This window comes from Podarcis muralis, chromosome 10 (genome assembly GCF_964188315.1).
Source record: "Podarcis muralis chromosome 10, rPodMur119.hap1.1, whole genome shotgun sequence".
NCBI classification, from domain to species: domain Eukaryota; kingdom Metazoa; phylum Chordata; class Lepidosauria; order Squamata; family Lacertidae; genus Podarcis; species Podarcis muralis.
Genome location: NC_135664.1, coordinates 37,318,190 through 37,328,885, shown reverse-complemented (window position 1 = coordinate 37,328,885; position 10,696 = coordinate 37,318,190).

Below are 10,696 nucleotides of genomic sequence, written 5' to 3'. Positions count from 1 at the left end.
AAAATTATTATTATTATTATTATTATTATTATTATTATTATTATTATGAAAAAGACATTCGGTTTTGGAATGCTTTCCTAATGCTTCTCACCAATTAAAATGAATGATGCTCAGTATCTGCCAAATTAGATTGGTCTGGGGAGTTGTAACGGAATGATGGAGAGGCAGCAGAAGTCTGGAGAATGACGATGGGCTGAGCTTGGAAGAGATGTCCTAGGGCTCTAGTAGGCATGCAGCACCCACATGTGAAACAAGCTGGCAAGGTCACTTGGGGATATAGAGAGATGAGGAACTATATTCAAGTACTGGATAATTCTGAGCATCAGGACACAGTTTTGTGTGGGTTTGTTCTTTAAAAAAACAAAACACAAAACACCAGACAGTGCTCTGCCTAAGTCATTTCTTTTAAACTCTGGGACTTTGTGGCTAACCACTGAAGCTCACATTTGGAGTACTGTTTTGTTTGTTATAATCAGTGCAAAGCAGAGATGATACAAAGCATTTGCAATGGTGCTAAGTCACTAGCATGTGGGTTCCTTTCTTTATATGACGGCAGATCCTCTTATCCAACTGTAACCTGGAATCATAAGCTGCACCACACATCCGCATGGATCTATTATCAAGAGACCTCCAGAGCATTGTTTACTAAAGACAGGAAAGGGCTACACAAATTAAACATGAAGAATAATAGCTAACCTTTTCAATGTAGCTGGGAAGCTATCATGAGGAAATCATTATGATTTATTGCCCATAAGATCTTCTGAAGTACATTACTAAACATTGTGAAGTATCATACCAGAATACTGATGATGTGAAGACACAAACTTTCCCAATAGTTTCCCCTAAACAGACAGATATATTTCTGGGCTTTGTACAATGTACTTTGTCATAGCCCGCTAATCCTCCTGTGCTGATTTAGGCCACATTAACACCACACATTTAAAGCACTATGATACCATTTTAAACAGTCACTGCTTTCCCCTCAAGGATTCTGAGAGCTGTAATTTAAGTGTGCTGAGAGTTGCTAGGAAGCCACTATTCCCCTCACAGAGCTACAGTTCCCAGAGTTCTCTATTGCCCAGCACCCATAAACTACAGCTCCCAGAATTTTGTTTTGTTGTATTTTTGCATTTCATTTTTATTTGCAATCTTTTCCTTTTTTCATGTATTTTCAGAGTATTTTGGCTTTTCTCTTAATTGCCCTGCTTTAATAATAATAATAATAATAATAATAATAATAATAATAATAATATTTATTTATATCCGGCCCTCCCCAGCCGAAGCCGGGCTCAGGGCGGCTAACAACAATAAAACAGTAGAAAAGTACAGCATAAACAACATTCTAAAATCATTCATTATAAAATTAATTAATTCAAGCCACTGGCAACCATTGGGCCAGAGCTCCGCGAAGATTGTCGAGGGAGGGAGTCAGGCTGTGCCCTGGCCAAAGGCCTGGTGGAACAGTTCTGTCTTGCAGGCCCTGCGGAAAGATGTCAAGTCCCGGATCATTACTGTACTTGTAGCTGTTTCTCTCTTTAAGCTGTCTGCTTAAGTTTTATTGTGGTATTTTGAAAGGTTCACTTTCGTCATTTAAGAGAGCTTGTAAACTGCTTAGATGTACCTTTGGAAATGTGAAATGGTATAGAAATCATTTAAATAAAAATGAATGAATCTAATAAGTTAACCTGGTTTTGCCATCCAATTAAACGGCTATCTAAAGATACTCCACGTGTATAAAACACTTTATAGTATTCAGAATGATACACATGATCTCAGAAATCCTTACCTTGCAAGTATGTTGGTATTATCACTGACTTGCTGGAAGGTGTGACCAGGGCTCCTGCATTGCTGATTTGTGTAGAAGTTACAGCTGGTGTAAGTTGTCATGCAAACGTTTGCATCTGACCAGTCATCATCATTATCATGATTTATTTATACCCTGCCCATCTGGCTGGGTTTCCCCAGCCACTCTGGGCGGCTTCCAGCAAAATATTAAAATACAATAATTCATCAAATATTAAAAGCTTCCCTAAACAAGGCTGCCTTTAGATGTCTTCTAAATGTCAGATAGTTGTTTATATCTTTGACATCTGATGGGAGGGCATTCCACAGGGCAGGCGCCGCAACTAAGAAGGCCCTCTGCCTGGTTCCTTGTAACTTTGCTTCTCACAGTAAGGGAACCACCAGAAGGCCCTTGGCACTGGACTTCAGTGACCAGGCTGAATGATGGGGGTGAAGATGCTCTTTCAGGTATACTGGGCCAAGGCCATTTAGGGCTTTAAAGGTCAGCACCAACACTCTGAATTGTGCCCGGAAATGTACTGGGAACCAATATAGGTCTTTCAGGACCGGTGTTATGTGGTCTCGGAGGCCACTCCCAGTCACCAGTCTAGCTGCTGCATTCTGGATTAATTGCAGTTTTCAGGTCACCTTCAAAGGTAGCCCCACGTAGAGTGCATTGCAGTAGTCCAAGTGAGAGATAACGACAGCATACACCACTCTGGTGAGACAGTGCGGGCAGATAGGGTCTCAGCCTGCATACCAGATGGAGCTGGTAGACAGCTGCCCTGGACACAGAATTAACCTGCACCTCCATGGACAGTTGTGAGTCCAAAATGACTCCCAGGCTGCATACCTGGTCCTTCAGGGGCACTCTTACCCCATTCAGGACCAGGGAGTCCCCACACCTGCTCATCCTGTACCCCCAAAACAGTACTTCTGTCTTGTCAGGATTCAACCTCAATCTGTTAGCTGCCATCCACCCTCCTAGCTGAGGCTGGAGAGATAGCAGCTTGTCTAGGGCTCCCTGATGAATTGACTGGGGATTGAAACTAGCCCTTGCTGGGTCTCAGTGCAGTTTTTCAAGGCAGGACTCTGCAGTAGTTTTCTGAATCATTATGGATGATGGCACTAAAATAGGGAGTGAATTTATCCTACCACCCCACTGCCATGAGATAAAATCACCATCTGCTTATTTGTATGCCACTTTTCTACAAGAGCTGATCACGACGTCAAAGGAAGGGCAATAAAATAACATATATTTTTTTAAGTCGCAAAAGGAAGAATGAGAAATAACTGGCATCATTGAGTAAATATATGACAAAAATATCAACCAATCCAACATTGTATGAAGCAATGCAAACAAACAGTCCCAAAACAAATAAAGAGTAAAGCAGTAGTAAAGAGTTGCAGCTCAGGGGTGGAGCAAATGCTTTGCCTGCAAAAGGTCTCTGGCATCTACTGGTAACAATGTGTTTGTGGAAGATTGATCCTTACAGTGAAATTGAGGAAGACTGACAGTGAAATTGTCAGGGATCAATGGTCTAAGTCTGTTTAAGGAAGCTTCCATGTTCCTAATCTTGAGCATCTTTATTTACAGACATCACCATTTTACTGAAAGGAGACCAAAGTACATAGGAATTAATTAAAACAGTATTAAATACCTCAAGGACCGCTTCTTTCCGTATGGACCTACCCAAGCCCTGAGATAATCTTCTGAGGCCCTCCTTCATGTGCCTCCTCCTTGAGAGGTCAGGACGGTGGCAACACGAGAATGGGCCTTCTCTGCAGTGGCTCCCCATCTGTGGAATGCTCTCCCCAGAGAAGTTCGCTAGGCACCTTCATTATACAGTGGTACCTCTAGTTATGAACTTAATTCGTTCCGGAGGTCTGTTCTTAACCTGAAACTATTCTTAACTAGAGACGTGCTTCTGCAGGCACATGATTTCCATTCTCATCCTGGGGCAAAGTTCTCAACTTGAGGTAACTCTTCCAGGTTAGCAGAGTTTGTAACCTGAGGCGTTTGTAACTCGAGGTACCACTGTATACCTGTAGGCCACAGGCAAAAACGTTCCTTTTTAACCAGGCCTTTGGTTGACCTGATGGGCATCCTATACCCTTTTAAAATGTGGCTCTTCTTTGAGGGGTGTTACTGGGTTATTGGTCTTAATTTGATTTTATATATTGTGATGTTTTCTGTGAACCGCCCTGAGACCTCCGGGTATAGGGTGGTATATAAATTCAATCAACCAGTCAATACTTAGAAAGGGTAGTATGTATTTGCCTATATAGATTCCTTGACTACTGCAGAACTTAAAACAGATATTATACATAAGTTATATTTATAATTGTATAGCTGGTACAAATTGAGTTTGTGTGTGTGATTCCATTTGAATTTTTAAACGATTGGTATGCTGTTGCTTTCAAAAACTGTATGTTCATATACATGTATTTGTATACTTATAATAAAATTTATAATAAAACTAAACAAATTAAAGGCACCTGACCAAGGTTCAAATGACAATTTACACTGGAGCTTTTTTGATGCAACCTGAACTGCCTTCTTTGACTTGAATAGGGTTGACTCTTCTAGGATTCCTTTCCTATGTCCCAGAATTAGGTTGGCATAGAAATCGAATGGCTGCTGAGCACATGCAATGCTTCTATGCACAGGCAGTTTCTTTGATTTTTTTAATATGCATCTCTTTAAAGCTATTTAACAGGGATGGCATAGCGCAAGGATTCTTCAGCCAGACTGAACAGGAACAGCCCTCAATGCTCTCATGCCCCAAGCTAGGTAAAGGTAAAGGTACCCCTGCCCGTACGGGCCAGTCTTGACAGACTCTAGGGTTGTGCGCTCATCTCACTCTATAGGCCAGGAGCCAGCGCTGTCCGCAGACACTTCCGGGTCACGTGGCCAGCGTGACAAGCTGCATCTGGTGAGCCAGAGCAGCACACGGAACGCCGTTTACCTTCCCGCTGGTAAGCGGTCCCTATTTATCTACTTGCACCCAGGGGTGCTTTCGAACTGCTAGGTTGGCAGGCGCTGGGACCGAACGACGGGAGCGCACCCCGCCACGGGGATTCGAACCGCTGACCATGTGATCGGCAAGCCCTAGGCGCTGAGGTTTTACCCACAGCGCCACCCGCGTCCCCATGCCCCAAGCTAAGTTTTGCCAAATACCAAAATGGTCACTGTGAAGGATCAGCATTGGGCAAAAGATATATTAGACAAAGAGGATATCTTTGAGCACATGCTGAAGGTAATTTATTATTGCATACAAAAATACATCAGCATACCAAAGGAAACCATTTTCCTTATTTTGACAACCTGAAATATTATTTTAATTGTTCAAGCACTTTCCTGAAGACCTGCCTCTAGTTCGTAACTTTCCACTCCCACTGGAAACAATTTTCACTGAAACAATCTTTCAGAAATATTTTCCATGGCACTCTCTTCTGAGCAATACCATCCAAAATGGAATTTAAAAATCAATCAAAATTTATGGTTCATATTCTACATTTATGAGTGCTGGGCTGAATTGTTGAACAGTGCATAAAGTAAAGTATCATTTAATGTATTTTTCTTTTTAACAATAATATAACATAAATAAAATATGGGATTATATTGTGTTCTAACTTGCTGACAGAGGTGGTTACTAGTGGTGGAATGCACAGCATTGATTTAAACTGGGACTCAGTTCTGTTTTATTATGTTTGACAATTTGCCTGCTGCACACATATGAAAAGGAGACTGACAAAAAGCAAAGATTTATTACGTTGCTTAGCAAAACTTGCCTTTCAAAATTGTGCTTTCTTGTTGTAACCCACAATAAGTTTTACTGGTCCAAAGGAATGTTGCTCTTAATTTACTACATCTTCATTGACATGAACAGGCTGAAGACCAGCAGATAATCTTCTGAATAGCATATTTTAGGGTGCACTTACTAAAACGGATACCCTCGCAGAACCCAGTTTCCTAGGAGTGACTTCAGATCTGTATGTATCTGATGTATTTTCACCATCTGTGCATCTTATTGATGACTTAAGCCTTTCAATCCAGGACAAGTGAATTCATGATTTATGGTTGAGAAAAGATCCTGTGGTGAGGCAGTGTACTGTCAACTTTAATTCATGATTCCAAGAACAGGCAAGGTCCTGGACAATTTAGCTTTAACATCTATGTTTATATTTTTGTTCTGCACTTCTTTAAAAAAGCTGAAAAACCCAGAAGACATAAGCGTAGCGTTTGCTGATCTGGAATTTCCTTCCAGGATGTTTTGACACTACCAACCTATTATTCTCTAAACAGGTGACTTTGCTCTTTTCATCTTAGGCCTGTGAAGCAGTTGACAGTTTGTGAATTAAGGCAGTTTGAGCATCTGACTAATGGTCTGGGTTGTAGCAGACTGGATTTACCGTGTCTTGTTTTCCTTGATAAATCCCATGTAGAGCTCAAAAGCAGCTGTTCTTACACAACACCTTTGTCAACATGAATACTAACTGTCACTGGCTTGGAGTCAAAGCCCCCTTTTTAAAGGGAGGGATTAGTTCTTTTCTTTGTGCACCATTTCCTGTGTATCTGGGAAAATAGAGCTCTTGTAACTTCCAAATTGTGCAGCATTACATTAATTTATTGTCCCGCTGTGCCTTCCTTCTTTACTCAGAATGCATTCTATGGCCTGGTTCTTGCAAACAGCAGATGAGCCATGCCCACACGGCAACAATTCAGACTGCAGGTGGGAGATCACAGGATAAAAAAATCAAATTTCTGGGAGAATTCTAACCTTGGAGCATGCTACAAGTTAAGTCAATAAAATGAATGCACAGGCTGTTATGCTTTGACACACAAAATATGTTTCTCCTTTCATCTAGGGTTCATTCCATTGATGAAATCTCTTGTTTTTTCCATTATTACTACTTATACAGTTTTACAACACATTCTTATGCATGTCTACTCATGTCTTTTGAGTTCAGTGGAACTATGGGTTATATGAGATAGTAGGCTCCAGCACAAAGACCATTTGCACTGGCCAGGGTCCTTGAGAACAATGTTGGGTCTTATGGAATACTTATAGATCCCCAACACTTTGATGGATTCTTTATGTACCACTGCTACCTCCTGCGGTGGAGTATGTGGAGAAGCCCATGTCAGCTGTGTCTGGCATACGGAGTCTCTAAAGAGTGCTAAAGAGTGCTTGAACTGCACTTATTAATGCAATTGTCAGGGACCGTGCTGGGGAGGGCTGCACTGAGGAAGAATGGTGGGAGCCACACCTTCCCCCTGATCCTGAATCTTCCCAGGAGCAGTGGGACAGTCTAGATTTGGAACAGTGATTTGCAGAGGGGCACAGTTCAGAAGGCAGAAGCTGGGAAATACTGGATGGGGAACAGCTAGCAGAAGAAACACTGGAAGAGAGAGAGTTAACCGATTCACAGTCTCTGGACAGCATTCAACCCCCCTTCTCCAAAGACATGGAGAGCTCAGAAAGTGTTAGAACAGAAAGTGAGGGTACAAGCTCAGATTACAAGACATAGAAGTGATGTAGATTAATATGGGGGGGGGGGAGAGAGAAAATGAGCCTTAATTGGGAGCACCGCCATTTTAGGAGATGGTTTTTTTCTTTCTTTCACTGTAATTATTAAAGAATTTAACTGGCAAGATGTTCCTTTCGTTTGATCTTCTTATCCACGGGGGAGGAAACCAATTCCCTGAAGCCTGACAGCAATCCTTAAAAGGAAGACTGTGATCCTAACCCCTCACCTGGGAGAAGGTCCTATTTAATTAGGAAGAGTTAGGATTGTGCCGCAAACCTGCCGCAGGTCAAGCCTAGTCCTTGAGAAACAGGCTCCTGCTGACACCCCATCTCTTGTGAAGGTTCCAAAGGCAGAGATTTCTTGCTCTTGCTCAAGTGACACGGCCCAAGCAAAACAGAGAATACAATTTCCACTATCTTATCCAACAGTAACACCTGCCATCTCATTTCATACTTCTTCCTGGGCTCCTGCTGTGGTGCTCACAGCCTGATTCTTGGGTATGGCTGCTGATACCGTGACACACATCCTGGCATAAGAAACAAGAGTTGAGGAAAGAAAAGGGACTGCCTTTAGCTCTTAGTGCTGCCAGAGATTTCTAGTCTTGCCCAGTTACTTCTTAAGCAGGGACAATAGATGGCACATTCTTTTGTGGTGGCTGCATTAAGTCATGGCAGGACCTCATGAAAGGCAGGCAATTTTTTTAATTTATAAGAATCACAATAGCTTTAATCCAATGGGAATTCTTTTTCAATATGAAAGTTTTCAACCACACACATACACACCACTAATGCACAGTATAATAACCCTGAACACATTTCTTAGCAATTTTACAATAACAGTGTTATGCCAGCGTTAGGAGAAATTGATTTTCCTTTTTCGGAATGGTAGAAAGCAATATTAAATAACTATAGTGCAATCCTATTTTTACTCATAAGTAAGTCCTACTGAGTTCAACTGCAGGTAAGTGGGGTTATGATTGCAATGTTTGGGACTCTTTAACTCTGTCACACAACAACTACTGACTTCTAGTGAGTAATCATTTGCTTTCTGTGCAATCTTTCAAAACAATTTATATTAAATGTTTGTTTTACTAATTATACATGATTCTAATACATATGCTGTTAATTTGGAGGTAATTAAATAAACTAAGTTTTATGCATGGGAACAGAAGGTTTCTCATCTACATTGTACGCTGTAAAACTGTTATTAAAAAGTGTTGTGACTTAAAATAGCAACCTCTCATTTACTTCCCACTGACAGAACATCTGCAGGTTTAATGAGGCTACTCATAAGGATGAAAACATCAACAAATAAATTTGTCTTCATGTAGCCAGTAGCACCAGTAACTAAATCCAGGCTACCTACAGAGTCTGAGGGCATTTTCAGTTAGTTGCGGAATGCGCAGAGCTCATGCCCTGAAAAACTTGAATTTGCAAATATGCCACTTCAGATGCCACAGGGTCACTTCATAGGGCCAAAAAAATTATCTGCAATAAGGAACTATGTGGACACAACCACACAGAGGAATTAATTGCAGCATGATGCCGCCATGTCAGCAAATACTGCTCTTTCATGTTTAATTCAACAGCAAGAGGCAAAGTCAGATTGGTTCATATGGTAGTTTATACAAGCAGAGGTTTTTAAAGTATATGGACCAGCCTAAAAACATCAGCATGGAGCTCTTGTTAGCAAGGAAGCTCTTAGGTACCGCATTTTTCGCCCTATAGGACGCACTTTTTCCCCTCCAAAAATGAAGGGGAAATGTGTGTGCGTCCTATGGGGTGAATGCAGGCTTTCGCTGAAGCCTGGAGAGCGAGAGGGGTCGGTGCGCACCGACCCCTCTCGCTCTCCAGGCTTCAGGAAGCTCTGCGCAACCCTCGGGAGACCAGCTCCGATGGCTGCGCTGAGCTGCCTGCAGTCCCGGGCTCAATGCAGCTCTGCGCGGCCACCGGGAGCCGGGCGCGAAGTCCCGCCCCGCTCCCAATGGCTGCGCAGAGCTGCCTGCAGTCCCGGGCTCAGCGCAGCTCTGCGCGGCCACCGGAAGCCGGGCGCGAAGTCCCGCCCGGCTCCCAATGGCTGCGCAGAGCTGCCTGCAGTCCCGGGATCAGCACACTTCTCCCCATCGCCAGCCCCACAAGCTCGGGGGACAGCGGGGAGGCAGAGCGCGCCTTCCCACTGTTCCCCGACCTGGTTCTTCCAGCCCCGCACCTGGGGGGGGGGGAATAAAATTGTTTTTCTTTATTTCCCCCCCAAAAAACTAGGTGCGTCCTATGGGCTGGAGCGTCCTATGGGGCGCAAAATACGGTAATTACAATTTCAGTAGGGGCTTGGCTACAAAAGTTGCCGGTAGAGTAACGCAGGTGCATAATCACATTTTACAATATTATATTTCTCTCTCTCATAATATTTTATAGATGATTCCTACTCAAATTCTATTTTTTTTATTATTTTTATGGACTGTTGCCCAACCTGAAAAATGACAACAGATTTTATACCAGCAGCAACGGATACCACAGAATGGAAAGATCCCCAACATCACTCACTAGTGTAAGGATAATTCTATCATAATTCAAGATGGAAGATTACTACAAACCAGTCTGCAAATGTAATCCATTTAAAATCTCATCAAGTTTGGTGACATATTATAAAGGAAGCCAATTTTTTAAAAGAAGGTTATATAAAAGTATAATAAAAACACAAGAGGAGAGGAAGGAAAGAACTTATTCCACACCGATATAAGTTATTCACCAGTTCTAGTGAACATATACTTATAACGAAAAAAATTAAAAAGAAATATTGTGCCATCGTTTCAAAAACTTTTGACATTGAGTGCATCTATGAAGTACCATGTATCAAGGTTATTAATGGACTTGAGATTGAATGGAAACTATAAGGTGTGCAAGGAAACAAAGGGGAGACATTGGAAACCGGTGTGTGTGTGTGTGTGTTTAGGGGAAGTCCAGAAGGGATAATTAATTAGTTTTAATTTGTGTGATGTTGATAATGTGGAATAAAAAAATATTTAAAAAAACAACTTTTGTCATTGAACAATGTACTTTAAAATAGATATGCATTTTCTCAACGAGAAGAATCTTAGGACACCTTTATGCATTATGAATCATAGGTGATGGTGTCTCCTCCACTGATGAAAGGTATCTATCCACCAAATGGTAAAGGAGGTCATTTTTTGGCGATTCCTCCTTTTCCTCAGTCCCTTGCCCCCCCCCCCCATCTGCTCTGGGAGGTTAAGGAACCTTCTGCAGCAGATGGGGAGTGCATAAGGAGAAGCAGAAATCACTGAGAACACCTCCTCTACCTGTTTTGCCGATGGTTGTCTTGTTAGCGGGGGGTACACTACTGAATGCCACCCTATTTCATG